The following is a 26,380-nucleotide window of genomic DNA, read 5'->3' on the forward strand; positions in this document are numbered from 1 at the left end:
TCAAGGACTTTAGACCAGAATGAGGTTCTGCACAGGAGAGTTCTGCCGGTGTGGCTCTGGTGATTTAAATTCACCATACTAAGCAGGTAAATTTTGCTGTGTGGATTCTCAGGAGAGCCTGCCAGCAGTATTAGATAAGACATCCCAATTCTGTATTATCTAAAAATTGAACTTCTGCACTGTACAGGGCATAGCATCCTATTTTGCATGCATTGTCAAACAGGCTGGGCTTTTGCCTCCCAAGGGAATGTCTTCTTGACGCTCAGAAGGAAGGACAGACAGGCATCACTCAGTTGTAGAGAAAAGAGGTGAGGATAAACCCAGAGTCACGTTTTCCAAGTGCACTATCACTTCCACTTGCAAACGTGAACTCTGATGTCCAGCCTTCCACCCTCTTGCCTATACTTTTTGGCTAGAGAAACACACCTCTGAGGCCAAATTCCTTTTTCCTTGCTGGTATTCTCCAGATGGGCTCTCAGGAAGACGGGTTACACAGCTGGCCTTTCAGACATGCCATGCTCCCAGACAGGACATGCTGCCTGCCGAGCCCCTGGCTCCTCTGCCCGCTCCTGGCTGCCAGCCCGCGCTGCCTGAGTCACCCTGGCCACAAATTATTCATTCGAGCCACCGAGCATCATCACAAGCCACATTCTTTTGACAAGACTTCACACGCCTCTGTTTGCAAATGTCGTGATGATCTGGGTCGTGGGGACACGGCGAGAACCTTAAGTGCGGAAGGCACAAGGGACTCGCAGCCTCCTCCTCCTCCTCCTCCTCCTCCTCCTCCTCCTCCTCCTCCTCCTCCTCCTCTCGGCATCAGCCAGGCTCCGGCGGGCACTGGTTGCTCTGGAACAGGGAGCTGTGTTTTGCCTGATCTCGGCAGCAGCAGGAACAGCTCTGGTGTCTGCACAGAGACCACTCGGGAACCTTGGGTGCTCCAGGCACAGAGTCATTTACCACGTGTTTGAAATTGAACTAGTGCAAAGATCTTGTTTGGTCCCAAAGCACAGCTGAGCTAACACACAGGAATCAAAGGAAACAAGCAGCCCTATTAACAGCAGGATCAGTGAAGCCTGGTTTGCTGCGCATTTGTCTTTCAAAGTTGAGCTCCTCTGTGGATTCCCTCGTGCCTAAAGACTGAGTTTGTGCCTTTTATTTGATGGACACGTGTACTGGGTTTGCATGACAAGGTTTTGGTGGCAGGGGGGCTACAGAGGTGGCTTCTGTGAGGAGCTGCCAGAAGCTTCCTCTGTGTCCGACAGAGTCAGAGCCAGCTGGCTCCAAGATGGACCCACCACTGCCAAGGCCCAGCCCATCATCGACAGGGGTTAAGCCTCTGAGACTTAAAAAGGGGATTTTAAAAAGGGTGGTGGGGAGGGGATGAGGGATGGGAGTTCCTGTGCAACTGCAGCTGGAGAAAGAATCAAGAGAAACAGCCCTGTAGGCACCAAGGTCAGTGAAGGGAGAGGCTCCAGGCACCAGAGTAGAAATTCCCCTCATCCCATAATGAATGATGGCCATGGTGAGGCAGGCTGTTCACATGTAGCCCATAAAGGTCCATGGTGGAGCAGATACTCACCTGTAGCCTGGGGAAGACCCCACACTGGAGCAGGGGGATGCCCAAAGGAGGCAATGATCTTGTGTGAATTCTGCGCTGGAGCAGGTTTGCTGGCAGGTCTTGTGCTCTCCCTGGCATCCCTGAGAGGGTCAGCTTTCCACTGAGCTGTGGACAACTCCACAGGACAGCTGGGGGGGGAACTGAGCTGGAGAGATGGGAGAAAATATTTTTCTGTAGATCTCTTCTTAGTCCAGAATCAGGGGGAGTGGCTATACATGCGACATCCTGTTTCAAAAGAGATTTCTTAAAAGTAATCCTTTTTTCCCCCAGGAATTTTGACACTTCCCATTGTGGACTCCACTCACCATAAGTTTGTCATGGAAAAAGAGTTCTGTAGCATTAGAAAGCAAGGAAATACTGAACAGTTCTTGCCTTGGAGCTAAGTGTGATCCAGGCTCCACTGCAGTCAGAGCCAGGAGTCCCATTGACGTCAGTGAGGCAGGGATTTCACTTCTGAAAGTTTGGTTTTTGTTTTGTGTTTGTGTTAAAGAGCCTGAGAACCCATGCTTGATAAGGTCAAGCAAGCCCAGCAGGGTCGATACAATGCTCTTCTCCCCTCCCAGATCCCAGGCACAGCCCAGACCACTCTGTGTGTGTCTGCCTCTGAATTATTTAACTGTCCAGCTGGTTAAAAATAGCCCAGCAGCAGCTCCCTCTCCAGCCTGTGACTGTTAAATGGGCCATCAGAGCCCAGCCAAGGCCGAGGTCGTGGCCTGGGCTGCACATGTGGCCAGGGTGAGCTGGATGCCAGCGAGAGGGAGAAGCATGTCGCCACAAAGCCTGGTTCCAGCACGATGATATCAGCCTGTGAAAGAAAGGCAAGGCAAACTCAGAACACCATCAAGCTGCCAAAGAAAACACTGTCTTCACAATGAACAAAAGTCTGATTAATTATTAATTGCCTGGCAGCTAATTAGCATTCCCTTGGGCAGCTGTCTACAGAGTGCCTTATATTTCCAACACACCGTGGGCCAACATCATCGATGCAAATGGCTTTGGATCAGAGTTAGCAACTGATTTGTTGCCTGAAACAAGTGTTCCCCTCCCATCTCCCCATCTCCTCCTGTCACCTCTCTTTTCTCCACCCAGGGACTTGGGCTCATTACAGTGTGAGCTCAGCAGAAAACATCCCTTGCTGATGAATCTCCTTCCTGTGGTGCTTTTCCAAGGCAGGCAGACACCTCCCAGCAGCCACCCCTGTGCACAACCCCAGCCTGCATAACAGGAGCATGACTGCAGTGCTCCAGCCCTGGAAAAAAACCTTCTTTGGCTGTTTGTGTGGCCAGAGGGGAGGGGAGCAGTTCTGGGTGGTGAGGCACTGATCAGCTGCAGAGGCAGGGACCCAGTCTGGGCTTTAGAACTCAAGGCAGCATTTAGGGAATTCAGCATCAGCTAATCTGGAATCGTTTAGGTTAGAAAAGACTTGTAGCATCATCAGGTCCACCCCCCTGCCAAGGCCACGACCAAGCCATGTCCTTAAGCACCACATCTACACATCCTTTAAATCCCTCTAGGGATGGTGACTCCACCACCTCCCTGGACAGCCTGCTCCAGCTCTTGACAACCCTTTCACTGGGGAAATGTTTCCTAATATTCCAGCTAAACCTCCCTGCTTGCATTCAGCTCCTATTAATGTTAATGGGACTGGACTTAGGCACATACATCAAGGGCAAGCAGACCCCTTACAAGAGCATAAACATAAATTACAGCTATGTACAGGCAGAGCAAGCCTTCAACTTGCTGTTTTACAATGCCAAGAAAGATGCACTTTCCATTTTAAGAACTTAGCAGCTTTAATTTTTTAATTATTTTTTTTATGGAACAAGTCAATGGAGTTGGTAAAATAGTGCAGCACAATCTGAGAGTTTCTCAGTTTCCCATCACACCACTTGGCAAAGGCTGTCCACAAACCTGTGCAGACTGGGAAGCAAGTTTAGGATTACTAGTGTCTCCAAAATGCACCTTTCTGAGGTTTAAGTAGGTGTCATGCTGTCCCTGCAGTACAGAATTAATTTCAAACAGGTTTTGACATTTTCCCTGAGGAATTCACCCAGCCTCTGTATTTTACACCTGAGTGTACTGTCACTCATATTCATTAGATGAAAATGTGTCTGAGACCTTAACAGGAAAGCAGGCAAACTTTAAAAGGAAAGATGATGAAGGAAACAAGGATCAACTACAAAGCAGGCTCAGGTGTCAGCTCTGGCCATCAGGAGCCAGGAGCACCAGAGAAGGTGAGCTGACCTGGAATCCAGCTGAGGTAATGGATATCACCCCAACAACTTCACCAGAGCTCAGACTGATGCTCCAGCTCCAGAGATTAGAGGAGTGATCACTTTCCTTGCAGACAAGGCCAGGTGATAAAAGCTGCCATGGTGATCAGAGAAGCCCTCATTAACAGGATGGTTGAGCCAGAGAGCAGTTTCCTGATCTGTTTACACGTTTTTTAGAACAAGGAGTCCTGCATCTAAGACTACGTGTCCTGGCTGTTACTGCAGTATAAACATCATAAAATGACTGTTTTCCTACCCAAAAGCCAAAATATAAGTGCTGATGCAGCAAGATGATTGAAATAAGAACAGTTGTTTTCAGAGGGAAGGGACACAATCTGTGGGAAGTTCTTCTAGGCAAAGAACTTCAGCTACCAAGTGAAAAAAAAAACCCCCAGTCAAGTTTCAAGTTCTTATTCTCATTCCACAGGTTTACCCTGCCTGCTGCCTTGCTCTAACTCTACACTGTGCCAGCGAGGCAGCACATTAGTCAAATATGAGACCATTAAGTTATATCTCTGTAGATATGGGATATAACCCCTTCAAATATATATGCACTGCAGAGGAGTAGAGCATGGTTCTGTTGTACTCCTGTTAACAGTCCTGCAAGGAACCTGCAGCTACGATGCACAGCCAGATATTTTATTAGACTACATTTCTCCTGGCATACATGAGTCACATCAAGTACATAAACTCATGAAGTCCATCTAAGACTGGCATAAATCAGGGGTAACACCAGTGGAGCCAATAGAGTTGCACTGGGGTGAAAGTGGCATAAATCAGAGGCTGATCAGGTACACATTTTCTTTAAGGTAGACAGACCATTAAGTGGCTTACATAGACTTCTTATCACATTACAGTTCTGTAAGGTAAATAACAGTCACCAAGCACTGTATATAATGAATTGCAGCCTGCAACATACAGCAAATGGCCATTTTTCTCTGGGAATCTCTCAGCTCAGAGCTCTGAGACCAAAAATAATGGGCAATATTCTCCAGCATTCATGTGTGACATTCCCATTAGTATTAACAGGAGGTATGTGCCCAAAGTCAGGATGTATTCATCAGCAATCTGAATTGGATATTACAGAGGCTCCCAATGAACATTCCAGTTTCATCCCCAGCCATGACCCTCCTAGGGAGCAGCCACAGCTCTTTACTGGCCTTTGCACAGGAAAATATGTATTTGGTGTCAGGTAGAGCTGGAATCAGAGGAAGCAGGGCAGTCTGGCATCACTCACCTCGGAGCATCAGCCCCCAGAGGAGCCTCACAGGGCAGCCCGGCTGGCAGCAGGACTCACTGGTGCATGCACTGGGTGCCTGTCACAGGAAACAGCATCAGGACTCAGAGGCTGCATGGCAGCTGGAGCCTGAAGAAAGGAAGAGAAGTGACCACAAAGTTACAGGACATATCAAGAATTTTACACCTTAAATGGCCAGCCTGTTTTCCTCTCAATAAGGCCTGCTTTCTGCCTATATAACATTTATTGTATGTTGGAAGGGCAGCAAAGAGATCAAAGTTTGTTTAGATTGAAATTTAAAAGTAATTTGTCTAGATCAGGGTAGAAAGATGCTTCTTGAAAGCTTAATATACACATTAATTGCTTAATTTTTAAATTAGACTTCAAGGTGACTGGAATACAGAGTTCAACAGGCAACCAAAGTGTAACTAACACAGGCAGAGCACGCATGTGTACACAACTCTGTTAACAGGAACAAATTGCTTCCTGCCCTGAATTGCACCTAAGAAGATCCATCAGCTGGTTCAAAACTAAATATACACCACAGCATATGTACTTGCTAAGAAGGTCATTAGAACACAAAGCTTGGGGAGACAGCTGTGCCAGGAGAAAATAAATATAAAAATAAGATGTAGTGGAATCTGTGCAAGAGAAAATAACTGAAAAGACACAGAAGGCCAGGGAGCACAGCTGCTTGAAATAATTCTTTAGAAAAGAAATGGTGCAGCTGCATGCCTTAACCTAACCTCCTGTCTCTGAAGGTATGAACCTTGGCAATGCTATTCCTGCCCTACTCAAGTGTAAGCATCTGGCACTGCAGAATGCCTTATGGGGAGCCAAGGATGAGACTGCCCATCCAGCCTGAAGAATTAGGTTATAAGATTCTGGAGGTCTTGGCTTTGCAGTTTAACAAGTCTCCCTAGCAAAGACTTTCTCCACTGCACTAATACAGACTTCTCTCAGCTCTAAATGTGAGGGCTTAATCCCAGAGTTACTGGCTTGTCAACAGAGTCTCCCAGAATACTGTCCACACCTTGGACAAGCTGCAATTAGTGTAACAGAACAACATAAACAGGGCTCTAACCTAAATGTGACTGGCAGTGATACAATAGAGGGGTCAGGGGGAAGCTAATCCAGAAATTCAGTGTGCACCCCCTTAAACAAGGAATTTGAGTGCAACTAAAAATAGAAGGTGAGACTATCTGACAGCTAAATTGCCAGTGGTAGCTTAGCATGGGTTTGGTTACATTGCTCAGCGACCCTCAGTGAATTAAATAGATTGAAATGCTAATGATAGAGTGAATTCCCAGCACAGAGGTAGAATAAAGTAGTCAGATTAGGCTCAGACAAGGTGAGTTACACGGCAGCAAAGAGATCAGAGTTTGTTTAGATCAAGGTACAAAAGTAATTTGTCTAGATCAGGGTAGAGAGATGCTACTTTAAAGCTTAGGGGCTCCCCAATGTTCAGTAACACGTCAAAAGCAGTGTAGACCTGAGAAGCTATTTCAGTGACTGCTCTTTTATGTGATTTCTGTCAACACTGGAACATTTCTCACTGGTCTCAATACACTCCTAATGGCATCGTCATTTATCTCCTAATTAATTAAATGCTACTCTGATGACAGATGTGTGACAGTTCACCTGGGCTGTCACTCAGACTGTACTTGTTGCTTCTCACTGGGTATTCCAACCACTTTAGTGCTGCAGTGAAACCATCACTGTGGCATTTCTTCTCTTTGGGGTTTCCAGGTGCTCACCATGACATCACAGCTTCACAAGTACACAGAGGCTCATCCCCACTGCTCCTCCTGAAGCTCAGGAAGCACAAAGGAGTCACAGGCTTGATCAAGTGTCTTACCTGCCACTGCACAGACCAAGCCCAGGCCAGCTGCTCAATAAAGTTTAAACCCCAGGCTAATAATAATGGAAAGTGATACTCACAAAGCACACAAAAAATTAAGACCTGAACTTGAAAATCCACTCAGGGTTTACCTGTTCAAAACAACTCTGGAGGCTCTCCAGAGCAGGTGTATTAATACATAAATTCCAGTATCAATTTAGCCTTAAACAACTGATCCATCCCTTCTCTTCCAAGGTCACCAGGCAAGTCAATGCCATTAGATTAAAACCAAACTTGATATAAGATGCACTGTCCTCACAGTGAGGGCAATTAAAGACCTTACTTGACAAGACAGCAGGCTCACCATCACTCAGAGTTTTAAAAATGGGATTAGGCATCTTTCTAAAGGATGTGTTTCAATTCACTACCCTTGTAATTCAGGATAGTTATTCTCATAAGAAAGTGACATTGTGGCTTGTCATTCACCTATCAATCAGCAGTGTCATAATACTTCAGTGTCAGTTGTCTGTTTCCATTACAATAAATAAATAAGAATTACGTATTCTAGTCAAAAAAAAGCAATGTAAGCCAGTGTAAGGTCAGGGGAGGTGTAACATGTCATGCCCATGGGAGTTGCTTTTGCTGTAGTGCTTATATGAAGCCGAGAGCAAGAAATCCAAGCTCTGTGGCACCCGTGTTTTCAGGCTAAGCACCAGACCTCACCATCTGGTCATTGGGTTAATTACCATATAGGAAAAACGCCAAGAAAAAACATCTTCCAGAGTAATAACTTGATTTAGGTAGCCCTGCTTGACACAAACAGGACCAGTTTTGAGATGGCAGCTGACTTGGCTCAGCTCAGCCAGACAGGCTGCATTTTGAGCAGTCACTTCTCAGACTCCACATTTGGGATGGGACTCATTTCTGTCTTCCTCTTCAACGAGGTCAGTTGTTGGCTTAGTCTCAGTAGTACTACAGGAAAAGGCTCTGTGGCCAGTATTCAGGAACTGTGTGAGGCAGCTTTGATGACTGCCCATGAGGCACCACTCTCAGCACCAGCAGTTAGCAAGATCTAGGACCAGTGAAAATCTGAGGAGCTGCAGTCCCTCAAGTACAGAGGAGCTGACAGCAGAGTCTCACCCCTTGTGGTTCCAGGCCAAAATGAGATGCAGCAAGTGGAAATAATTCTTGAGAAGCAGAGCCCCGATGTGCTTTCTCCATTCATAGTAACAGTCCACTTTATGCCAAGTGACTCATTACTGTGAGTGAAGGGAACGTGATTCAAGCAGAAAAGCACATGTAATTTGCATAGATTACTTTCCCACTTGGTTTCCATGCTGTGAAGTAACAGGGACTGCCTTCAAGAGGAAAAAAAAAAGAGTTAGTTCCATGAGTAATTCTTTGCTTAAGTATTAAGATATAATAGATTGAAGAGACATTTGGATATGGCAATCTAGAGGAAATAAAAACAAACCAAGCATTGTCTTCCAGTTATTTCTAGTGTTGCGAAAGTGAACAGAAACTATTGTTCAGAGAATGCTTCAAACACCCTTGCAAAAGAAGAAATAAATGTTTCTGTGAGCCCATGGAAGAAAGACAGAGGGGGCAGACTCAGCCATGAGTTGGTTGGATTTCAAGGTTTGTTTTTCTCCCTCGGCTGAGTGCATCTTGTGTTTTTGTCGGTGGTGACACCACCCTTACCAGCCTCTGAGGAAAGACCAAGACCACTGCAGAGCTGGTGGCTCCCTCTGAACAAGGTGTGCTCTCCTCCAGACTTGCACCTCGCTCTGGACACTGCAGCATTTCACAAGAAGAAACTCAGAGAGCTTTCAGCATTCATATATCCAACCATTAACCTAAAACTAGGATGTGATTTCACTTGTAACTGCACTGAAATGCAGTGGCTGCAGTGGATAGTTCACAATTCCATTTGCTGAAGCACTTGCAGAATTGTGATAAGAATAAGCAACTGGTTCCAGTAAAGTCACAAGGGCAAACCCAAACTGCTTACTTTGTGCATAAATGGTTTAATGTGACAGGGCATGGGGAAAGCAGAAGATCTGTCAGAAAAAATAAACAGGAAAGAAAATATTACTTCAGAATAACTCATCCCAAGTAAATTGAGCTTTCTGGAAAAGCAGCTTGTAAACTATTGGGTTTCAAGAGTTGCATCCTGACTCCAGGCAATGTATGATGCTTCACTTGACAAACAAACCAAGCTTAAGAAAAACAACTTTGCTAGATTAAGACAGCAAGGAGGTTTTGGGAAGAACTGAAGTGACACACGGCTCACCAGATACAAGGCTCATTTCACTGCAAGAGAGCAGTCAGGCTTCAGATGAGGCAGATAAACAAACAGACCTGACACCCACAAAACCTTTCCCCACACTTTGAACCAACTGAAAACATTAATAACACCATATTTTAGGAAATGTGCAGAAGAAAAGGTGCACCTCCTTACAGCAGCACAATGAAGACATGCAAATCAACATGCAGCTACAAGCCTGGAGCGTTACTCAGCTTTCTATCCCCAGGCCTGCATCTCCTGAAGCCTTCTCCCTCTGCCTTGCATTTCTTTACTTCCAGCTCTGTGGCTCAGAGGTGGTTACATACCTGAAATTGTGCTGCTGAAAGAGGAGGTTCACCTCTGCTGTCCTGAAGGACAGGAAGTGTCACTAAAGAGATGGGTGACATTACGTAAACCTCTACAAGGAACTTCCTTAATATTCCATGAAATTTATTTTGAACCTCATATGAGAAACCAACTGGAAAATAAAGAGAAGACAAGTAATAGAAGGGCACTGCAAAAGTAAATAGAATTCAGCAATAACAGAACAACAGAAAAAATCCCTGTTAAGACTCTGATCATCAGCTTCACATTTTGATCTGGTCCATCTCGGCATGTCCCAGCATCTTTGGCAAGTGGGCCATGTTTACAAGTGGCAGGAGCTGGAGAGCTCAGCTCCAGCTGAGATCTCCTTGGGCAGAGCTCCCTGAGGAAACAATCAAAATGTGCTGGGTGAGAGTTTACAAATGGGGAACTGAGGCACAGGAAGGTTAATAATAATGCTACTTCACATTTCTTTATTGCTTTAAATGGCCCACACCCTTTACAGACGTTGACCCTCCCAGTACCCTGGGGAGAGGTGACTGACTGGCTGTTATTAATCTGTTTTTTCACCTATGGGGACAAAAAGGGTGAAATGTGTCATTCCTCAGGCCAAATAGCTGACAACTGATGAACATACCTCTCTGTTTCAAGCCCAGCCCCAGTGCTTCATGAAATATCACAGTATTCTCCTTCTGATCAACCTTGTCTTATCACTCCTCCTAACTGCAGACATTTGGAACACCCTCAGCTCCTTTGCTGGAACCATTGGTTGGAGGATCTGTCCTCACCCATTGAGGACAGACAGCTCCTTTCCCTGGGACATCCCTCTCCCCCAGCCCCACCTGCCAGCAGCATTCCAAGTGTGTGTCCTTGCTGGGCTCGCTCCTCCTAAAAATCTTACCACAACCACTGATTTTATTGCTCCAGTGCTTCCTGTAACAATCTCCTCATTTTCCCCTGCTTTTCCAGCTGAAGGAGGACCACACAGGGCTGGGAATGGGGCTGAGCAATGATTTCTAGGAGGATAAATAGAGAGAAGGGAAATAGCTACCAGGCAATGTTGACATAAGTCTGAGTGGAAATTAAACAGTTTCTCACCAGCACAGTAAGCTTCTGGAACAGGCCTGGGAGAGCAGTAGTGGGGAGTAAATATCAAGGACAAAAAAAACCCCTCAGCCAACCTATGTAGTTTTAAGATGGAGCTTGTTCAGTCTAGAGGGATGGGCCTTATAGGATGATCTGCTGATGGAGGAGGTCTCCCCAGCATGGAGACTGTGACTTCCTTGAAAGCACTGAGCTGTGCAACTCACAGCCACCGAGGATCATTTCTGTAAAACCTTGGCTGCCAAACAAAGTGGTCATCAAGAAAATTGCATTGCAGCACTCAGCTCCAGCTCTGTTCCTGGCACTTTGGGAACCTGTGTTTTCTGTCCTGAAGGAGTGCCCCCATCCCTCCTGTGGCAGGGGCTGCTCGAGTCCCACCTTAACAAGGTCCTGGGATGCTTTCCATAGGGCTGGCAGTCCCTGACTCCAGAGGCACTCAGTCTGCCTCCCTGTGTCACACCCAGCTGCTCTGATTCATTGTGCTCTGCTCCAAAATAAATTTACAGCCAGGGCTTCCTGTGGCTGGCATGTCCTGTGGACACGGATCACAGGCCCCTTTGGTCAAGCTTGTGGAGAAGGCCGTATCAACAGCAAGGGGAGTTGGTATGATTTAGGAAATGTTGGGAACTCACATTCAAGGAGGCAGCCCCTCCTTGCTTTCCCAGGGTGCAGACTGCCCTCATCCCCCCCAGGATCAGCCAGGCAGTGGGCACACTTCCAGCCAGAGGGGATGAAAGGGCCGGGTCAGAGGCCAGGTCCTCCCGCCTGACCCGGGGGGTGTCAGAGGCAGCCAAAAGCCATCCATCAAATGGGAGTGCTTGGTTATCACAGAGGGAGTGCTCAGGGCTTTGTCTCCATGGAAAGATTGTGCTGGGATCGTTCAGGGTATGAACACAAATTGCTGTGATCCCTTGGGGCCCTTCTTCACTAGAAAAATGTGAGTCCTTAATGCTCATTAATTAACTGGAAGGAGGCTTTGCGGGAAATGTGCAGTTTTCACATGAATCAGGAGGTTATATTAAAGACCAGCTCTGCATATTTTATTGCTGTATGATTCAGCAAAACTCAAGCATGCACTTAAGTTTAAACATCTGCTTAGAGCTCAGTGAAGTCAAGGGAAGGCTGCTAAAACACTTCAGTGAATTGGAGCTTATTTAGACTGGGTGTGATTAGACTGGGCGTGATTTAGGAATCAGCAATCAAAAATTTCCAATACTTTACCTTGTACTGTAGTACCTGAACATGTCCTCCTTTCCATTTGGCTGGAAAACTGCTAGCACTAGGAGAATAGATAAGACCCATGAGTACAGAAGATTCAAGGCTGGCAGTCACAGCACAGAGGTGCATGTTTCTCCCTGCAGGACTAAATCACCACAGTGCAATCAGGACCCCTGTGCTCTTCTTCTGCTTTCCTGAGGGCTGTTGCACTACAGACTGAACTGCTTTGTGCCAAGAGGCTCTGCCCAGATATGCTGAAGAGCTTGTAAAAGTGCTGTGTGTGTTTAAGGCACTCACAGCCCTGGGATGATGAGGTGCTGCTGTAAAGTTGAGAAGATCAGCTGTGCTTTTCTGCCTGGATAGTAGCAGGTATAAAGCATGTGCTGCCACAGGAAGGCAATTCCTGGAGCTCTCTTCTCCTACCATAAGACTGTGATATAAGAGGGTCCCAAAAGCAGTAAAAACAGCATCCTTCAAGCTGAGGCTGACTTGCAGCTGGGGCAGCAGATGCAAGACCCAGGCTGTTCCCCACTCAAAGGGCTCCCTTCCTCCACCAAAGCCTAATGATTGTTCTTTAACCTTAAAATATGACAGCCCCGTGCTGCACTTCTGTGATCCTGTAATCACATCTTCCTACAGACACCCTTCTCATGCAGCTTAAATATTTTACAAATACATGTCTAAGTACAAATCTACCACATTAACTCTTGTATGGAGGGTACTTATTTTCAGCTGTGTGGCTGGGATTCCTATCAGTGTAATTTACCATGCAGCATGACAGAGCTGAGCTAGAAGGCACAGTTTTTACTAGCTAAAATACAATAAAATATGCTACACCGTGTTTCACAGATGAATCACTTTTAAACCATGCCTTTAAGTATTGTCTGTCACTGCAGTTCCTTATTGTAATACTTTGTGAGAGCTAAGAGAAGGAGAGAGAAATTGCCCTTTAAATCTCTACAAAGCCTATCATCTAGAAGAAATTAGGGACATTTGTTCTTGGAGTCAGGTGGGTTATGTAAGAGAAAGCTATACACAACAGGTTTTATATGAGTGGAGGTCAGGAAAATGTGCTTTCACTTATTTATATTATGTTTTATACTAAGAATATTCAAGGACCAGCTCGCAAACAAAACAACACCCAAACTCTGAAAAGAGCAACTGCAGTCCAAAAGGTGCAGACAACTGTTTCCTCTCAGCCCAAGCTGCCAGGCCACCAGCATAGAGACCCCAGGAGAGCAGAACTTCCTGAGACCTGCTCTGAATTAGCTCCCAAGGGGAGAGTCAGCAGCATGTGGACAAAGCAGAGGAGCAGGTCAGACAAATCATCAGCAGACAGTCAGGCATTCCCATCTGCAGTCAGTGCCAAATGGTCTTTGCAGCCCTTGCTCCAGGGGACAGCACTGGAAGTGCTGGCACGAGCCCCCAGCAGCCACAGAAAGCCTGAGGAGCAGACAGCTCTTTGGGAAATGGCCATACCAAACCCATGCCAAAGATCTCTGAACACTTCCCAAGGTCTAAAATCAAACTGAACTATGAAAGACCCAAAGTTCCAGGGAGAGAGCAGTAATCTCCAGTGGGATGTCTAGAGTCTGGCCAAAGTCTTTACAATTTATGTGATTGGAAGGCACACACTTCATTCCTGCTACTAAATACATCTCCACTCACCAGATACCCAGATTTTCCCTGCATTCCCTGGCTTGCCTGCAAGGGCCCTGGAGCCAAGTGTCAGGTTATCCCTGGGGCTGCTGGAGCCCTTCACAGACCCAGAAGTTTTTCTGTAGATTGCAGCAGGTTGTTTCTAAACCAGCCTCTCCTGGGCTCTCCTCTCAGCTCTTTAAAGCTACCTCTGAAATAATGCAGGAAAGACAAAGCTGGAGCAAGAGGGCTGCCACAGCTGGTGGCCACAGCTGCAAGTTTGGGCCAGAACTCACTGTTCTTCCTGCTGCAGATGCTTTCTGTTAATAAGACACTTACTACAGAGATCTTTTCTTCTTTGGGGATCTACAGCACAAACCAAAACCAAGGTCAAAGTCCATTTTTTCATTTACCATTTTGGAAGGATAAACAAGAAACGCTTCAGTCTCATCTGACATAAATTAATAATGCTTCTGTTATTCACTACCTGTCAAAAGTTTCATCCAGCTCAGGTTTTGAAAGAGAGCCAAAGGAGATTAAAATGCTGCATGACAGAAGCACGCTTGACCTTGAGGGCAGAGCTGCTGGGCAGCAGTGCAGGAGCTGGGCAGCAGTGCAGGAGCTGGGCATGGCTGCTGCATGGGGTGCACACACACAAACAGCCTGGGCCCTGCAGGGCCTGGCACTGAGCTGCCAGCCAGGGATGAGTATTGGAGCTCCCTGTACACTGAGGGCACAATCCAGAGTGTCCCTCCAGAAGGTTTCTCCAGTTCTGCAGCTCTGAAATCCTGTGCAGCAATCATTTCATGCTGAACCACAGCATTCAGCTCCAGAGATGAAGGCCCTCTGGACTCTGTGCCACTGCCTTTTGGTAACATAGAGCTGAAAATAACATAAATCAGAGGGGGAAAACTGAGTATCAGCTCAGTGACAGTCCTCTCTGCCAACTTCAGAGCAAAGTGCAATTTGGGCTTGCTGGAGCTCCCTGTCATGCCCAGGGCTGGTGCCAGGCTTGCATGCAGCCCCGGGCAGCCTGGTGCAGCTTCCCAGTTCACTCCACCCACAGAGTTTGGTTTTCTGTCTCAGGCTGCACAAGTGAGTGTGTCTCAGTGCCAAAAGCCAGCATTGAGTTAGTTGGACTAGTGCCTTCCTGTACATTTTGTAAACAGTTTGAGACCACAGGGTTTCACTATGTCTCATGGCTTCTGCAGAAGGAGGGTGAGTCAGAACTGGCCAGTGAGGAAAGCTGTTGTGTCTGGGACCCTGCCCCACCAGTTTCAGAAGCTGGAAGGTGCAGATTATGCTTTGCATGTATGTTTAGTTCACTTTCTTCAGCTGCCCTAGTGGTCTGAGAATGGGAGCCATAAGGAAGGGAGAATTTTTCCTTTTCTTTTTTGACAAAACCAGAAAAACCCCAAAACCCTCAGAAGTATCAAGTCTCAGTTTTATGCAAGAACCTTCACAAAGATCCCCCAGGCATTTGCATCTAGAATAGCTCTGTCTCCTGCAGGCACTAACACCTGCTCACATCAATTTCCATGGAGCATCACCTCACCCTGTGGTCCCTGCAGTCACACAGAGCTCAAACCAGTGCAGGACAGAGCTGACAGATTTTCCAGCCCCTCACTGCCTCCATCCCAGCCATGCAGCACACAAGAAAGCTGTGTGAATTTCAAGACATGCAAATCTCTGCCTATAAACCTGGCTCTGCTCTGCTGCTCTTTCAGCCCCAGAGATTTATGTATCCCCTCTCTTTTAAGTAAACTCTTTTTCAAGAGCATGACTGTAGAGGTAAGTTCAGGCATAGACCTGTGTAAATTATATGGTTTGAGCTCCCCAGGGATCAGCATGGTTTCTGCAGTCTCTCCACTGCTCAGGCTCCCCCTTATGCTCCATAATCATTTCCAGGTCCCTTCATGCTCCCTGACTCAGAGCTGTAACTCACACTGTCACCCTCTGTGCTGGAGAGGCCCCTCTGGCAGCTCTCAGCCCCCAGGCAGCTCCAGCTGGGAGGGAGGAGGTGCCAGTGGCCTGGAGCAGTGGTGCCCTCCCAGCTGCCAAGGTGGGACTGGGAAATGTGCCCTGGGTCACTGGGGGACACTGGGCTGTCAGCTCAGGGGACCTGGGTGCTTTTAAAGATCATCTGTTTTACAGCTGCATTGTCAAACTGAGTAAAAGTTGCCCTTGTAGCAAATGACTTCTATAAAGATCAGAAATGGATGTTGCTTATTGCCTATTGATTTCCTGGATGAGGAATGTGCACATGGCACAGAGCAGAGCGTTTGCACTACAAACACTTGTGTAATTATGGGAGAAGTACACATTAATGAGGGGCTGACTATATTTTCCTTAAGTGGAAAGTGTATTTAAAAGGAGAAGGCTCCTAGAGCTTTTGAAGTCAGAAGTTGTTAAACAGTCAGCAGCTGGAAATTTAAAATTCCTTCACATCAAGGCTCTGTGATCAATAGGGATTAAGTCAGACAGGACCTTTCAAAGCTTTCAAAGCTTCTAGCCTTATTAACAAATAGGTACCTGAAACACAGAGGCACTGCTGGAGGCATCTGTGAGACCTTGGTGCCAGGAGAGAGGCGAGGGGACAGAGGCTGAGGCAGAGCCGTGACCATTGTACCTGCCTGACTCACCTGCAGCCACAGCAGCCAAAGCTGGATGCTCATTTCCCTTCTTTGGCTGCTGCCTGACACATGCCAGTCTGAAGAGGTTTCCTGCCAAGTTTCCAGACACCCTGCTCCTGAGTGTGCCATCATGGTGCCCCTTTCCCACCAGGAGCTCTCTGTTGCAGCTCAGATGCTCACAGAGGATCCAGTTCTGGGAGCAAAGACCCCACTGTGGGCAGGGAAGGTGCAAACAGCTGCTTTGCATTTGCTCCACTTGCAAAGTTTAACATCCCTGGTTTTATTCTAATAAAACCTGATCCAATTCCTTGTTGGGGTTTTTTCTTTAAACTTAAAGCTTCTCAATCTTCTTTGGGGACCAAATCTTTGTCTGAGTCAGGGTTGCATCTCAGGGTACTCTGTAAGTGCTTCCAGGGTCTTTCTTGGAACTTGTTTCTGCTGCTACTTAAAGCCCCAAGGCCTGTGAGCTACAGGTGAAGTAAGATTCCCTCTGCTACAAGTTCACATCACAAAGCAAGGGGACTGATTTGTAAAAAAATCAGCAGCTCTTATCTCTGCACCTTTGGACCCACCCGCGTCCTGTCTGAGGACTGCTATTGTGAAATGCCTGGTTCAGGGATTACAAGTCTTCACTTTCTCCTGTCACCTGAGAAGGACTGAGAAGAGAACAATCGATCTGAATATCTTTGTCTTTTTCCTTTTTTTTTTTTTTTTAATCAAGAAAAGAGAATCCTTTCCCGTTCCTGACAGTTTTCCATTCAGTATGGACTGAAAAAGCATTAGGTCCTGGGTCCTAGAGGTGTCCAGGCAGCAATTCTGTAAAAGAGGAGCAAAGATTAAGAGCTTTGCTCTGATCAGTTCCAGAAATCAATTTCTTCTTCTTGTAGGATTTTTTTAATACACTAATTTTGCAGTTTTACTAGAGTTATAAATATGCTGCCTTTTGAAGAAAAAAATAGATTCCTGCAAAATTAAGAAACCCAGTCCCTTTCTTTTCTTTGTATCTAGCAGGTGCAAGCTACCAAAAGAGATTTCCTTCTCAGCAGCCGCTGTATCCAAACACTGCAGTTTCATTTACAATATTTCCTGCATGAATGAGCAAAGCCCTGTTGCTGTTACGTCTTTGGATTTACGATGTGGTCAACAGTTTGTTATTTTCTTCCCTGCCTCCCAATCGCCTTTGTCTCGCTCGGGTGACGAGGGAGGGAGGCTGAGCTGAGCCCTGTGGCCACTGGAGACTGCTGTGCATCTTCCCCAAGTGCCAGTGGGAGCTCGGGGAGCCCGGTGATGTCTCAGCCAGAGAGGCACTGCAGGGACAGATGTGACACCAGCACAGCTCAGAGCCCGGCCCGCTGTCCTCAGCACAGCACCGACGAGCAGAGGGAAGTGCTTTCTGCTGCTGGAGATGGAATCATCTTGGATTCATCCTGGCACAGTGCCACTGGGGAGTACAAACAGAGCATTTAATGTTCAAAGCTCTGCTCTGGCTGTGCCCTGACCTCGGAGTGCCATGGCACGGTGGGGATTCCTGATGGTGCAGCTGCACGTGGCACTGCTGCCCACAGGGTTTGGGGTGGGGGAAAAGCACTCACCTGGCACTGCCCTCTGAGGGGCTGGCACCAAGGAACTGGGTGAAAAACACTCACCTGGCACTGCCCTGCCCTCTGAGGGGCTGGCACCCAGCAAGAGACCAGCCTGGCACCAAGAAACTGTGTAAAAACCACTCACTGTGACACTGCCCTGCCCTCTGAGGGGCTGGCACCAAGGAACTGGGTGAAAAACATTCACCTGGCACTGCCCTGCCCTCTGAGGGGCTGACACCCAGCAAGAGACCAGCCTGGCACCAAGAAACTGTGTAAAAACCACTCACTGTGACACTGCCCTGCCCTCTGAGGGGCTGGCACCAAGGAACTGGGTGAAAAACACCCACTGTGACACTGCCCTGCCCTCTGAGGGGCTGGCACCCAGCAAGGGACCTGCCTGGACTGGTGGGCTGGGTGAAAAGCACACACCTGACAATGCAGCCTGCCCTCTGAGGGCTTGGCACCAGGAGGGCTGGATGGAGAACCCCACTGGTGGCTTCTTGGTGTGGCAGCACGTGGCTGTGGTGCACAACGTGAGGCTCCAGGATGTGACTTCACTGACCACGCTGGTCTGTGCCTGCTAAATAATGTCAGAAGTTCAGAAAGGACATCCTTCTGATAATGTGGCACCTGTTTTGGGCAAACAGAACCATGTGGAAAATAAGGTTACAGCAGCTGCAGCAGCTTCCTCTTCCCCCGCTTCACTCCAGGTCAGCTTCCCACAGCTGGAGGCCACAGCAGGAGGAGCCTGCAATCCTGCATCCCCCTGAAAGCACCAGCAGACCTGGGTGAGGAGAGCTGGATCTCTGCCCCACATTGTGCAAAAGTAGAATGAGTACTAGAATATTATGGAAATTGCATCAAATGGGGAAATGCCTTTTTTGTGCATGTATTTTTTTTTCCATTCCTCTCCCCAGCCCAGCAAAATGACAGACTCCTACAACTTGCAAGCTTCCTGAGGATGCCTTTATCAGCCAAAACAGGGATTGTTTGTAACATTCCTCTCTTTCCCTCTTCCACATCACTTTTATTGGCTGGCTCAGCTTCCACTGCCATGTGCTGCTCACTCCTCCAGCAGAGGAAATGAGCAGCACACACAGGCTAGGCAGGAGAACAATATTAATGAAAGAATTGGGAACCATTTGATGCAAATTACCCTGGGATCAGACTGAGCCTAGCCACTGCTCTCCATCTAATATCATTTTTGTTTTTAAGAAATATCTAAATGCTGGGAGCAAATTTCAAGAGTTGTTTGTACTTGGCCCCAGTGTGGGTCAGACAATACAAAGCAAACTCCCACGTGCTCTGCCCCAAGGAGGCTGATTTCTTCTGCACTCTGATTTCCTCCTGCCCTGAGAAGTAGGTATCATTTGTTACTCAAGCATTTCCATTGCCAAATGTGGCAGGATTTGTTCTAATCAAACTCAGCAGTACTGCTGAGAAAGCAGCTCTGAATCAGAGAAACGTTTTTTTCTTTGAACATTTCCTCTCCATTGCTAAACCTTACAAGCACTTTCAGCATCTGGCAAGTTTCTTGGTTGGGTTTCCTGGGACTAGACCTCACAAAACCACACAGTTCATCTCCTTCCCCAGGGAAAGTCTGGGTAACAAAGTCACCCCTGACAAACGTTCACCCTTTTTAGAAACCTTCCTAAGATGGAGGGTTTGTAGCCTCCTCATGTGAGCCATTTGAGTGCTTCATAATTGCAGAAAATACATGGCACCTTGGGAAAATCTCCATAATATTACCTCAACCCCATCCTACCATCTGCTTTGGTTTTAGTAATGGCATCTCTTAGCTCAGGGAAAATCTCTAACTTGGTATTTGCAGGACAATGGCACACACAGGTACCATTGCAGGGAGAAAGCTTCCAGGAACAAGTGGATTTAAAGAGATTTGCTGAGCTTTACTTGTGAGGTTAACTCTGGATATGAGAAGAAAACACAGAGGGACTGTGAGGCATCAGAAGAGCTGAGTTAGACAAAGAGAGGTGGAAGGTAAGAGCAGAGAGGTTCTGTCCTCACAGGCATCGTTATCCAGTGGAAGGAATGACCTTACAGAGGGCAGGACTGCAGGCCAAGGGCAGCCTGTCTGGTCAGAGTGTCAGGACAGCCCTTTCTCCACCCTAGCTGTCACAGGTGCCACTGGGAACCAGACAGGACCTGGCCCCTCCTCAGGCACTGAGCACCCTCAGGGAACTCGGGGAGATTCACTCCTTAGTGACTGGTGTGATCTGGGAGCTCTGTGGTGCAAGGGAAAGCACCTCTGAGTCAGGCCTGCTCTGTTTACTGTCAGCACTGATGCTGAGAATGGAGCAGCCTCCTGGGGCACCTCCTGCCACAGAGCCACCTCCAAATGGCCCACACTCTGCAGAGCACTCAGAAAGGCTGCTGGGGCCAGGAATTTCCTAGTGGGAAATGGTTCAGAGCAGAGTGAGGCTCACTGTGGTTCCAGTTTGCACTTTCCATTGGCTTTCATCTCCAGCAGGTGCTCCTCCATGCCCTGTTCTCAGGAATATGTGTATTTTGGGACACAATTTAACTTCCCTGCCAGGCAGATCAGCTGGGTTCCCCTCTGGAACACTCAGCCAACCCACTCAGAAGGGCTGGTGCCCCTCACTCCCCAGCTCCCAGTGCCAGCTGCTTCCCAGAGTGGTGGTTGCTGCCTCACAACCTCCTCATTGCTCAGGTCCAGGGGAGAGGACAACTCCTCCTCTCCTCACAAACATTCACAGCACCCCTGGTGCTGCACAAGCATTCACAGCACCCTGATCTGGTCCCACATCCCTCAGCCCCAGATGCTGAATCCCACCTGGTCAAAGCCAAACCTGTGGATACAGGGCTTGGTCCCAGCTGAGAAAAGAAAAGGAAAGTCTCAGGAGCACAGAGGCAAGAGACAGCAGGCACATTGTGTCCTATTCACATTCACACAAGGGTGCAGCTTGCCAGCATTTGAAAGTTCCCATGTTCTAATGTATTTTTTAAAATAGGCTTTTTGTAAAGTCCTCTCACACAGAGAGGATTTTTTAATAAAATAGTATTTGAGGAAAGAATAAAGCTGGGATTTTGTTGAGGCCAGAGGGCCTAGATAACACTACTGAGTAATGAAATAGTGCTCAGCTAACCTAATGGGCTTATCTGGATGGTCTGTGGGTTTCCCTTTGTCTCCAAGCCAAAACTTGAGAAAACACCTGCAGCAAAAATCTTATCTGCACTCTTCAGTTTTCTTCCCTCCCTCATCTCCTGCACTGTGTGTTATAAATAGTTTCTTTCCCTCCTCCCACTATCCCATTTATCAGCACAGCACTGGTTTTGTTAAAATAACACTACATCTAGAACTAGGCTCCAAGCCTATTTGGAAGGATTTGTAAGTATTACACATTTCTTTTGTTCAGCAAACAGAAATAAAACGGGAATAAATCTGTGAAGGAGCTCGAGGCTGACACCCTGACCCCCCAGCAGGGACTGTGCACCAACACCATCAGTTCTGGCAATTCTTCTCAGCAGGGGAGGCACTGAGCTGCTGAGAGTCCCTCTCAGGTGGCAGTGCCCACCCAGGGCAGATGCAACACACATGGAAAAAGGCAATAACCAAAGCCCAGGAAGGGACTCTGACAGCTTACCAGAAGTTTAAGGAAATTTTGAGTAAATCAGAGCAGGATGTGCTGGCCTGGAGAACACAAGGGCACCTGAGTTGTGTGCAGGAGGCTCTTGTGGATGGTCTGAACAGGGAACATACTGCCTGCAGGGAAAGCAGGACCCAGCTGTGCTTCAGTGCCTTTGGGCAGGAGGGATGCACCAGAGCAAAGCAGAGCTCCAGGCCCAGACACAGGTTTGGAACAAAGGGGACTCCAGTCTGATGACCCTGAGGAGGGAAAAGCAGGTACTGGGGAGTTATCCTGCACTAGGAACTACAAGGATAAAATGGCATCTCAGCCTCAGGTAAATGTATAAAGGGAAGAGCCAGAAGAAGAGGACAGAGGATGTCAGGACAATGTGCAAACACCAGAGCAGCTGACTGTGCATGCCCAGAAATGTGTCTGAGCTGGGATGCATCTCACTGCACTGCAGAGGCACCTCTGTCCCCCTCATGATGGCTCTGGGCTCCCTTTATAGTCACAGCAGAGAAAAGGGCCCATTTACAGAATGATTCATCTGACCTATTTTAGACATTTACTCTAGCATACAATGACTCATGTCCTTGGGGTGCCCATTTCTTTCCTATAAACAAGAGTCTAGACAAGTAACTCAGATGTAGACATTCACAATTAGATGTCTACGTTTGGACAGATGAATTCTGCCTCTAATGTTGAACCAGAAATCAGCCTAGAAGCTCTGCCAAAGACAGCTCTGGTTGATAGCCACGATAGGGAAGAGAAACAGGGTCATTCATTCTTTTTGATGGTGCATAGCTCCCTGCACAAAATGCTCAAAGCACTTGCTGAAAGATTAACCATCCTGTGAAGGGCTGTGACACCATTCCTGGAGCAGCAGCAGGCACCAGTAAATGCAGATTCATTATTGCAACTATTTTTCTAACCTGCCCCTACATCTAATTAACTGGTGTCAGATCCCTTTTCAATCAAAGTCATTGGCAAAAGGAAACACAAATCAGGTGAGTCTGGTGTGCCATCAGCTCTTGGGGTGGTTGGTGATGGTACAGATGTGCATCTTGGGTGGCCTTCCACTCCCCCAGGTTTCAGAGGCCACAAGAAAAACTGGTGGCAAATCTCTTGCTAATCCCAAGGGTCCTTTCTGCTGTCAGCAGAGTTAATGCTGTGCTTTCCACACTGGGGCTCTCAGAAGCTCCTCAGGCTTGGAGGCAGCTGGCAGGATCTTGTGATGCTTTAGGAACCAATAATCTGGACAAGTCAGGCCAGACCACTGGGAAGACTTTTTGTTTTGACAGTTTTAAAGTGTTTCTCATTTCAGCCTGTCAGTCTGATTTCCTATGGCTCATACATTCACACTGGCTGTGTATCCCTCAACAACTTTGAACTCATTGAGCAATTTCAGCCAAATTTGACAGAGAGATAACACCCTCAGAGACAATTCAGTTCCTCAAAGGTTTGCAAAAATAAACATCCACGTAAAGGAGAGAGATGTTATGAGTAACCTCAACTGAACAAAAGGCTGCAACGTGAGCTCAGCCTTGAGAATCAGCAATAGATGTTCCTCAAGGGAAGGAGTCTGTGCAGATCACTTAGACCCCAACCCTGGGAACAGTTTTCCTGACCTCCTCAGCACCCCAGAGCAAAGTAGTTTCACCCAGCAGCCACAGGGTACCAGGGTTATTCTCCAAGCAGTTTTGGTAAGAATCAGTTGAAGTTTGAGCTCAACTCAAATTGGAAAAAGCAGTTCTGTTGGGTGGGTGAGTTCTGTTTTAATGTTACAGCTGCAGTTTCAAATGTGTAAAACCAGGATAGCTATTCCCACAGAGCTGAGTTTTGGAAGGGAAAGGTAAGCATTTTCTGATTTAAAGAGTGTGATAGGGAGGCTCCCCAGCAGCTCCTGCCATCACACCCCCAGGGCAGCATTGCCCAGGGAAGCACAGGGGAGCTGCCCAGCCTGGGCAGGGAGCAGACCCCAGCCCTCAGTGCTGGCACCAGCCAGACCATGTCCCTGCCCTGGCTGGGGCTCAGGAGCTGCTGCCCTTGCTGTCCTTGCACACCCCCTGAGCTGAGCAGGTTGGGTTTATCAGTGCCACCAAGTTTCAGCTCTGCTTTGGGTCCCTCAAAGCTCCTTGTGGCTCTGCCTGTGGTGGCTGGAGATGCCTCAGCTCAGCAGAGGCTCCAGAGAAGCCTCTGGCTTCCCTCTGATAAGGGGTGGGAGGCTGCTGGCACCACATCCCCAAACTCAGGCAGGGCCCAGGAAGAGAGGAGGCTGCAAGGGGGAACAGCTCTGGGGCTCAACTGAGCTCACGAGGCTGCTGTGGCTTGGATGAAAAGGAAAAGTTCTGTGTCAGTGGGGAATCTGCACATTCTGGGCCAAGTTCTGCATGGCTCACTCCCCAGCCAAGGGCAGGTGTCTGGCTGTAGGAGCAGCCTTGCTCCCAGAGCCCTGGGATGCAGGGAATCAACCCTGACTTACAGCTGGGTGCTGCTCAGCCAGGAGGGCTGGGTGCCCTTCCCTCTGCGTGCCAAAGGGGCTGCCCTGCAGCAAAAGGGCAGCAGGAGAATGAGTGAGGGATGAACCCTTTCCTCAGCCCCACACAGAGCCATGGGCACTGCCAGAGTGAGGAATGAACCCCTGAACCCCTTCCTCAGCCCCACACAGAGCCATGGGCACTGCCAGAGTGAGGAATGAACCCCTGAACCCCTTCCTCAGCCCCACACAGAGCCATGGGCACTGCCAGAGTGAGGAATGAACCCCTGAACCCCTTCCTCAGCACCTCACACAGCCATGGGCACTGCCAGGGTGGGGAATGAGCCCCTGAACCCCTTCCTCAGCACCTCACAGCGCCATGGGCACTGCCAGAGTGAGGAATGAGCCCCTGAACCCCTTCCTCAGCACCTCACACAGCCATGGGCACTGCCAGGGTGGGGAATGAGCCCCTGAACCCCTTCCTTAGCACCTCACAGAGCCATGGGCACTGCCAGAGTGAGGAATGAACCCCTGAACCCCTTCCTCAGCCCCACACACAGCCATGGGCACTGCCAAGGCTGGGAGCAGCAGAGGGCACAGCTCTGTGTGTTCCCCTCCTGCCCAAGTGGTGGGAGCAGCCCCACATTAGGATTTCATCATGGGCAAACCCAGGTTTATCAACCCAAAGCAAACCTCCCAGCTTCTGAGCACTGCAGGGCACAGGCTGTGACAGTGAGGACTCAGAGGGAGGAAATTTGCAGCATCTCCTGATTCCTGTTGCCACCTGCCAACCCTCCCTTTCCCTTCCCACACCACCCCAAGCTGCAGCACCTGCAGGAGCCCCAGGACAGCCCTGCAGCCCCAGAGGAAGCAGTGCCATCAACAGCAAACACAGGGCTCTGTTCACTGCTGCAATCCAGCCCTGCACAGCCAATGCCTGGAAAATTCCTCCAGGCTGCCCCTCTGGTGACCCCCCAAGTGATGAGATTTTATTCCCTGTCTGACTTTATCACTCCCACAAGTGGCAGAAGCCAGAAAAGACCAGAAATGTGTGGCTTGCACTGGGCTGCCACAATTTTGGCAAAAATCAAAACAGGATCAGGAGTAGGGGGGTGACTCTGAGGGAAGAAGCAAATAAAAAGTTCCAGACATCCTGAAGTGCTCAGACAACTAAGGCAGGCTGTCGGCCACCCTGAGAAAACACAGATAAGCCAGAAACCCCCATTTCCCACTCGCCAGAGCTCTGTGAGCTGGAGGAGAACTCAGCCACTCCACAGCCAGAGCTGCCTGCTTGCCAGCAGCCCCTCACCAGTGACAGGGGACAGCACAGGGGGTCAGATGCTCCTTCAAGGCACCACCAAGATCATTTAGACACACTCCAGTCACACAGACACCAACTTCTTTTCAATACATCTCTTGCCCCCCCAGCACAACTTCTGCAGTTCAAGCAGCACGAGTGGTGCATCTCACTGCCTCATTTATTTTAAATGAGATTTATGTTGGCATTACTGAAACAAAGCTGTCTCCCTTTCACAGCCATAACGTTAATGGACAGAACCAAAACCCCAAACCAGGCTCTCTCACCAGCTCTGCTGTTCCAGCCAAAGGGGCAGAGGAAGATCACACCTCCTGCTCTTCCAGGTGGGTCCTTCAGCACTGCCCAGTGCCCTCTGTTCCCAGGTGGCATCACATTAGTTCATGTGTTTAGTTAAGGTGGTTAGGGAATGGGTTGGACTTGATGATCTTGAAGGTCTCTTCCAACCTGGTCACTCTGTGATTCTCCATGGACACATCAAGGCTGCAAAGCCTCCTCTGAAACCCAGAGGAGAAGGGAGCTTTGCCCAGGCAGGGCCGTGCAGAGTGTGGGAGAGGCTCTGTGTCTGCAGCAGTGGCTGGTGATGGCTCCTTCCACGCCTGTGCTGATTGATGGCTCACCAGGAGCTGTTAACGCAGCAATATCCCAGCCCTATTTACAGACATCTCTGCACATTTACTTTGTCACAAGTAAACTCTGCACACGGCAATAAAGCTTAAGGTAATGACTTCTTCAGCACAAAGCCAGCAATTTCCTGTCAGCTTGGTTTACAAATGGCCAACTCTGGGCTTAATTTCCAACTGTGGCTCCAACTCTGGCTATGCAAAGTGGGGGTGAAGGGAGGGAGGAACTCCAGGCTGTGCCACTCTGAGCCCTGGCAGCCCTGCCCTGAAGGATGAACAGGCTGGGGCAAATCCACCCAATGCTTACCCACAGTCACAGTTTTCCTTTTTTCCCCATCAGTAGGAAAGCCAGGAAGCCTTGGGATAACTCCCACATGTTCCTGTGGCTGTGTGCCCTTCTCAAAGCCAACCTGGCTCTGTCACAGCTGCTGTGACACAAGGGGAGACCACAGTGGGCTTCCTCTCCAGACACCTTTCTGAGGGAGATGCAGGCATCTCATCCCACTTCCCACAGCATCCTGCAGCACTCCCAGTGTGGCCTGGGTGGGATTTGTGACCACACTCCCTCCACCGTGCTCAGCACTACCAGAAACAGAGCAGATC

At 48.3% G+C, this 26,380-nt stretch overlaps 1 long non-coding RNA gene across 4 annotated transcripts; it reads right to left on the bottom strand.

Moving 5' to 3' along the window:
* Window positions 1-794: 794 nt before the first annotated feature.
* Window positions 795-25,946, bottom strand: LOC139598671 (uncharacterized). 4 transcript variants are annotated; one of them, XR_011681979.1, is made up of 4 exons: window positions 8,670-11,994; window positions 8,109-8,326; window positions 5,129-5,257; window positions 795-2,423 (listed from the first exon to the last, which is right to left on the bottom strand). It is a non-coding gene; the product is annotated as an uncharacterized lncRNA (long non-coding RNA). The 4 variants fall into 4 exon arrangements; XR_011681978.1 differs by lacking the exons at window positions 8,109-8,326; window positions 8,670-11,994 and adding an exon at window positions 25,424-25,946; XR_011681977.1 differs by having other exon boundaries at window positions 8,109-11,994.
* Between the last annotated feature and the right edge of the window lie 434 nt (window positions 25,947-26,380).

This window comes from Agelaius tricolor, unplaced genomic scaffold (assembly GCF_023055355.1).
Source record: "Agelaius tricolor isolate 1412-34295 unplaced genomic scaffold, bAgeTri1.0.p SCAF_20, whole genome shotgun sequence".
Taxonomy (NCBI): Eukaryota; Metazoa; Chordata; class Aves; order Passeriformes; family Icteridae; genus Agelaius; species Agelaius tricolor.